General features: G+C 49.2%; 1 protein-coding gene across 1 annotated transcript in view; it reads right to left on the reverse strand.

Moving 5' to 3' along the window:
* Positions 1-6,033, reverse strand: part of IGSF5 (immunoglobulin superfamily member 5) — a 40,266-nt gene extending 34,233 nt beyond the window's left edge. Inside the window, exon 1 of the mRNA XM_025380443.1 lies at positions 5,840-6,033. The gene's annotated coding sequence lies outside the window, so the exon portion shown is untranslated. The remainder of the gene's footprint in view (positions 1-5,839) is intronic.
* Between the last annotated feature and the right edge of the window lie 769 nt (positions 6,034-6,802).

Consider the following 6,802-nt stretch of genomic DNA (forward strand, 5'->3'; position numbering starts at 1 on the left):
TTTTTTTTTTTTTTTTTTTGAGATGGAGTCTCGCTCTGTTGCCCAGGCTGAAGTGCAGTGGTGCGATCTCAGTTCACTGCAAGCTTCGCCTCTCAGGTTCAAGTGATTCTCCTGCCTCAGTCTCCCAAGTAGCTGGGACTACAGGTGCGTGCCACTATACCCAGCTAATTTTTTGGATTTTTAGTAGAGATGGGGTTTCACTGTGTTAGTCAGGATGGTCTCAATCTCCTGACCTTGTGATCTGCCCACCTTGGCCTCCCAGAGTGCTGGGATTACAGGCATGAGCCACCGCAACCAGCCTGCCTCAGATTTTTCAGGGAAAAGTGTCTCAGAAACACTAGACCCAGCGTTCATCCATTGCCCACCAAACCTTTGGAAGAGTTTTTTGTACCCATGGCTGAAATAGACCCATACAATGCCATAGGCCTAAGATGTATATTGAGGGTGGTTTGTTAACCCTACAGTCAGTCCCTAAGCTCTATACAAGCAGGGACCTTGTCTTGCTCTCCATTCTACAAACAAATGTTTAACAACCACCTCTGGAACACTTTGCTTTGCTTGCTGCAGGCCTTTGGAATATCTTCATCCCCAAACACATTTTGGCACCACATTCTGGTGCTCTTAGATTTAATGTATAAACAGACCCAAAGCCAAAATGTCACAAAACAGTTCCTAGGCAGGCAACACGCTCTGATACTGCCCATTCTATTCTATTCCATTTTATTCTTTCAAACACTGTCATGGCCAGAATTGTAAAACACATTGTCTAGCCACCTAAAATAGAGTAGATATGTTTGTAAAGTACAACACATGCAAAACGTGTCTACACAGTTAGAAGTCAGAATGGCGGGCCAGGTGCGGTGGCTCAAGCCTGTAATCCCAGCACTTTGGGAGGCCGAGACGGGCGGATCACGAGGTCAGAAGATCGAGACCATCCTGGCGAACACAGTGAAACCCCGTCTCTACTAAAAAAATACAAAAAACTAGCCGGGCGAGGTGGCGGGCGCCTGTAGTCCCAGCTACTCTGGAGGCTGAGGCAGGAGAATGGCATAAACCCGGGAGGCGGAGCTTGCAGTGAGCCGAGATCTAGCCACAGCACTCCAGCCTGGGCGACAGAGCGAGACTCTGTCTCAACAACAACAACAAAAAAAGAAGTCAGAATGATGATCACTGGGATGGGGTGGAGTGCCTGGAAGGGAGCTGTCCATTGAAGGTTCTCGGCCTCAATGTTGGTCATACAAATATGCTCGCTTTGGGAAAAGCCACTCAGCTATACCTTTATGACATGTGCCCCTTTCTGTATGTCTGTTATTCTTCAAATAAATGCCTTCGAGTCACTGCCATCAGGAATGCAAGAGGAGTTTATTATCTGGTTGGGAACACAAAACTAACAGCCCCCCCCCCCCGAAGCAATGGAAACTAAACAAACCTAATGAAAACCAAAGCTGGCTGTGAAAACCCCAGTTCCTCCCAGCACCCCAGACTATACGCTACGCCTCTCGCATAGAAGGTAGTCTGACCAGGAGACCCAGGCCTTGCACGCAGGAGTTCACTCCAGCTGACACCGCTGGAGAGCGCTGGAGTGTGTCACACACAACAGAACCCTTCCCCTGTCAGTAAATGGAAACTGGGATTCTCGCCCTGAAAATGGCAAGGGTTAGGAGGCTTCAGGGAGGAGGTGATTTCTGAGTCAGGTTTTCCGTGAAGGCCAGAGAGAAACCAGGGAGGGGAAGGGACATTTCAACAGGTGCAACCACTTGTGGGAAGGAACCGAAGGCAGACTCCCAGGACAGTGATGGCCCCGATGAGGATGGGGGGAGATGCCATGCCCCTGAAGGACCGTTCTGGGAGTCGAGTCGATGCAGGAGGAAATGGGTCACACAGAAGAGGTCGCCATGGGAAGGTCTGCAGTGGGAAGTGGCTGAGAAAGACTCTTCTGGCAGTTGTGTGTTCCAGCAGCCTCCTGTGGCCCTTGTCTTCCCCCAACACTCCAAGCGGACATTGGTGAACAGCCCACAAAGCTCAGGCAACCCCTACCTGCCAGCCCAGCCAGGACGACCAGCACGGTCAGAACAGCTTTCCCGTAGCTCTGCACCTCCATATGTTCTCCCTGGCCCTGGGAAAATAAAGCGAGCAGGTAACTGCCCATCACTGACGAGCATCTACTGTTCAGAAGTCTTCTGTGCCACCCCTCCCCCACCCCCCAGCTGGTGTGTGCCCGTGGACATGTTAGATCGGCACATCACAGTGTAGACAGTGGCCTCTCTTGGGAAGTGTTAGAAAGCACAGGCCGGGTGCGGCGGCTCACACCTGTAATTCCAGCACTTGCTGAGGCAGGTGGATCATCTGAGGTCAGGAGTTCGAGACCAGCCTGGCCAACATGGTGAAACCCCATCTCTACTAAAAATACAAAAATTAGCCAGGTGTGGTGGTGTGTACCTGTAATCCCAGGTACTCAGGAGGCTGAGGCAGGAGAATCACTTGAACCCGGGAGGTGGAGGTTGCAGTGAGCAGAGATCACGTCATTGCACTCCAACCTAAGTGACAGAGCGAGACTCTTAAAAAAAAAATGCACATTTCTGGGCCCACCTCAGACCTCCTGAATCAGAAACCCCTGGGGTGGGCCCAGAATTTTGGATTTAAAGAAGCCCTCCAGGTGATTCTGGTGCCTGGTCAAATTTGAAAATAACTGGATGAAATGGTCTTACCCCACCCGCAAGCGCACCTGCATCATGAAGGGATGCAGACGGTGTAGACTCACCTCTGAATGACTGACCAAAATGCAGAGCATGGGCTTATTACATTTGTTTCAGTCACTAATCCCTGAGAAAACAACTCCTGCCTTCATGAGTTCACAGTCTCAAAAGGGAAGACAGGCAACCAAATGAATACATAGACGACATGGCCTATTAGAAGGTGGCAATAGATGTGGGGAAAAACAGGACAAGGAGGGGGACCAGCTACCACTTCAAACAGGGTGGTCAGAGAAAGGCCCCCGCGAAGCTGCACCACGCACAGCGAATGAGGTTAGACAACAGCCACCGCACTGGACACCTACACGAAGAACTTTCCCAGCAGAGGAAACAGCAGGTGCTAAGGCCCTCAGGGGGACTGTGCCTGCTGTGCTTGACCAACTGCAGAGAAGGCTCTGCGGCAGAGCGAGGGGTGGGTGGACGGAGTGAGGTCAGAGTTCAGGGAGGTCAGGATAGACGGGGTAAGGCCTGGCCAGACCATTGACAGCACATGAGGATTCTGCCATGTATACCTTTTGTTCCTTCCTTCCAACCCCCTTTGTTCGTTGACGCCCTCTTGGTCATCCTCCACCCTTGCATTTTTTTCTGTTTGCTTTTTTCTCTCCCCTAGGAGAGGCTTATCCAAGACACTCACCAGTACTGATGTGTCCTCCTGGAAGACTCGGGGTTAGATCACCTCTGTGCTGAACATGTCACGAACCACCTGCAGAACAACCCTCCCTCAGCCTCAGGAAAGGGTCTCTTTATAGCAACCATTCCTCCACAGCACCAGTGAGTGGAGTCCAGTGACCCGAACGGTTCTCATTTCAGCTTTGGCATCCACACACATTCCACAGCCCTGCGAGGCTAGTCCACCCATCCCTCCAGAATATAAGGTGCCAGGTCCCATCAGGGACTTTGAGGAGAGACTTTCTAATGTGCTGACAACACACATCCATGGCTCCAGTCTCCTTTCGTTTCGATAGGCCCTGGAAGGCAGATCCCACAGCTAACCCAGAAACAAAAAATACAGGAATTGAAACCGTGATGGGAAAACCACTGCCACACCTTGATCTGCGGACATCTCACCCAAGTTACTGAATGAAACCCAGAGTGTCAGCGTGAAGGACAGCAAAGATGCTCAGGCCCGTGACCCGCGTTTAGCATTTAAGTGCATTACTGGTATTCACAGCCTCGAGAAAGAATGTGGGGTTTCCACCCCTTCATTTCTCCGAGGTCTTTGGAAAGCAAAATTCAACATGTGCATCAAACTATAACTACTCGTGTCTGTAATTTTTTGTTTGTTTGTGTGTGTTTGTTTGTTTAAGACCAAGTCTCGCTCTGTTGGTCAGGCTGGAGTACAATGGCACGATCTCGGCTCACTGCAACCTCCACCTCCTAGGTTCAAGCAACTCTCCTGCCTCAGCCTCCCAGGTAGCTGGGAGTACAGGCACCCACCACCACGCTGGGCTAATTTGTTTTTGTATTTTTAGTAGAGACGGAGTTTCACCATGTTGGCAAGGCTGGTCTCGAACTCCTGACCTCAGGTTATCTGCCTGTCTCGGCCTCCCAAAGTGCTGGGATTACAGGCATGAGCCACCACTCCCAGCCTGTAATTTAATATAAGGTTTAAAATACATGTGCTGCAGCAGCATTTCATTGTGGGACCCAGCCCCTTGCAATAATCTACCATAGACTCAGCAAATCCCTACAAATATGCCTCAGTAGCAAGTTGTACAACAGCTGTATACAAACCAAAATGAAATCACAGCCTTCCCAGATTGATCCAAAATCTGGAATTATGAAGTGTCAAATAAATCATTCACTAATTTTTAAGGTTCGATTAACACAACTCCACAAGTAGTCACCTGGAACATCAGGCTCTAGCAGAGGATGAAAGAGAAATTGAGTCATCTAGTTATTAAAAATTACATATTTTACCAAAAGCAGACACAGCAATCCCATTCCTGGGTATCTACCCAAAGGAAAAGAAGTCATCATATGAAAAAGACTCTTGCACATGCATGTTTATAGCAGCACAATTGCAGTTGCAACAATACAAAACCAACCTAAATACCTGTCAACCAATGAGTGGATAAAGAAAATGTGATATATATACACCATGGACTACGACTTAGTCATAAAAAAGGAATGAAATAACGTATTTTGCAGCACCTTGGATGGAGCTGGAGGCCATTATTCTAAGTGAAGTAACTCAGGAATGGAAAACTAAACGTCATATGTTCTCACTTACAAGTGGGAGCTAAGCTATGAGGACACAAAGGCATAAGAATGACACAATAGATTTTGGGGACTCAGGGAGGAAGAGGGTGAGGGATAAAAGACTGTATATTAGGCACAGTGTACACTGCTCGGGTGACAGGTGCACTAAAATCTTAGAAATCACCATTTAAGAACTTATTCACGTAACCAAAAACCACTGGTACCCCAAAAACTACTGAAAATTTTTTTAAGTAAAGAAAAAAAGAAGAAGGAAATAGCTGTAACAAAAACCGTGTAAGGGGCTAAGGGGCTCCCTGGACACCTCCACGGCTCAATAAAAAGGCGCTGGCATTTCTCCTGCACTCGGAAGACTCCAGCTCTGAACCCCTTGCATTCAGGGCCTGCCTTCTTGGAACCTCCAGAGACTTCGGGACAATTCTACTTTCCCTAAGGCATCTCATTAGAGGGTGGAAAGGGCATTTACAAGCTTGTCCAATGAATGGCAGACGTCATGAGTCAGTCATTTCCAAAAGCCCAGACTCCCACTGCACGGTATCTCCATGTAACAAAACTGCATTTGTACCCTCGAAGTCTGTAAAAGTTTTTTAAAACTTTCTATTATTTGAATCCCGACTCCCCCAGCCCACCAAATTTCAGCCAAGTCTCAGCTTTCAACCCATCCCAAGAACAGTTCACTGTGAAAGCGACACTCACTGATCAGAAACCCTCTGGAATTTCTGAACTCTCAGAGAAGTCCACGCTTGGAGTTTTTAACCCTGTGGAAATTGGAAAGCGAAGATCATGTGTGTAAACGTCCAGCACGTTCCTGGGAAACTCAGATAACGGCCTGTATGGGGCTTGAGGGGCCCTGTGGAGAAACTCACTTGACAAACACCTGTCACAGGGGAGCCACAGACTGGAGTCGTCTTACGCCAGACGACAGGTAAACCCTCTGGAGAGCTTCAGCAAAGGAGCTTCATTTCCTAAAGGCTTCTTCGTGGCTGTGGTCTTCCCTCCACACAAACGTAAGAACACACTCTTGTCTGGCCTCTAGAGTCCTGATGCTGCCTCACCAGAAGTTCCTCACGAAATGTCTCTGTCACATCACAGGCTGTGTTATAAACACAGATGTGGCCTCACACTCCAGGGAGGCAGAAGCTCTTCAGAATGCGTATTTCCTCATTAATCATCAGCCAGCCCCACACAGCAGTCAAACACAGGAAGGCCAGGCCCCCGGGCTGGGAATGCAGAGGCCTCAGGGCCAGTCTATCCTCTCCACTCCGGCCTCCACTCCCTCGTCCTCCTCCTCCAAGTCCTTCGGAGTCAAGGTCCTGCTCAGGCCCCACCCTGGTCCTCTTCCACCAGTTGCCTGGCTGACTGACCTTGCCTCCAGCAAAGACCCAGAGGCTGGTGGAACTGGCTCCTTCTCCCAGCCAGGCACCTTGACATCCACAAGAACAAATCCTCTTAAGAAAGAAAAAAGTCCTGAGGGTGCGTCCTCTGGATGAGACAGCCATTAGGAGTAAGTGTGGTTTCCTTGGCGTTTGCTTGAGGACTGGTGGGTAAGGCAGAGCTCCAACTCCCCACCCCCCAATGCTGGGAGATGAACACAGGGACATGGCTTTGCAGAGCACTGTGACAGTTCTAGAAGACTGTGTCCCAAGATCCTGATGTTCAGCACCATACTGAACTGTCTGCTTTTTTTTTTTTTTTTTTTTTTGGAGACAGCGTCTTGCTCTGTCACTCAGGCTGGAGTGTACAGTGGAGCGATCCTAGCTCACTGCAGCCTTGAACTCCTAGGCTCAAGCGATCCTCCAGCCTCAGCCTTCCAAAGTGCTGGGATTACA

Source organism: Theropithecus gelada, chromosome 3 (assembly GCF_003255815.1).
Source record: "Theropithecus gelada isolate Dixy chromosome 3, Tgel_1.0, whole genome shotgun sequence".
NCBI lineage: Eukaryota > Metazoa > Chordata > Mammalia > Primates > Cercopithecidae > Theropithecus > Theropithecus gelada.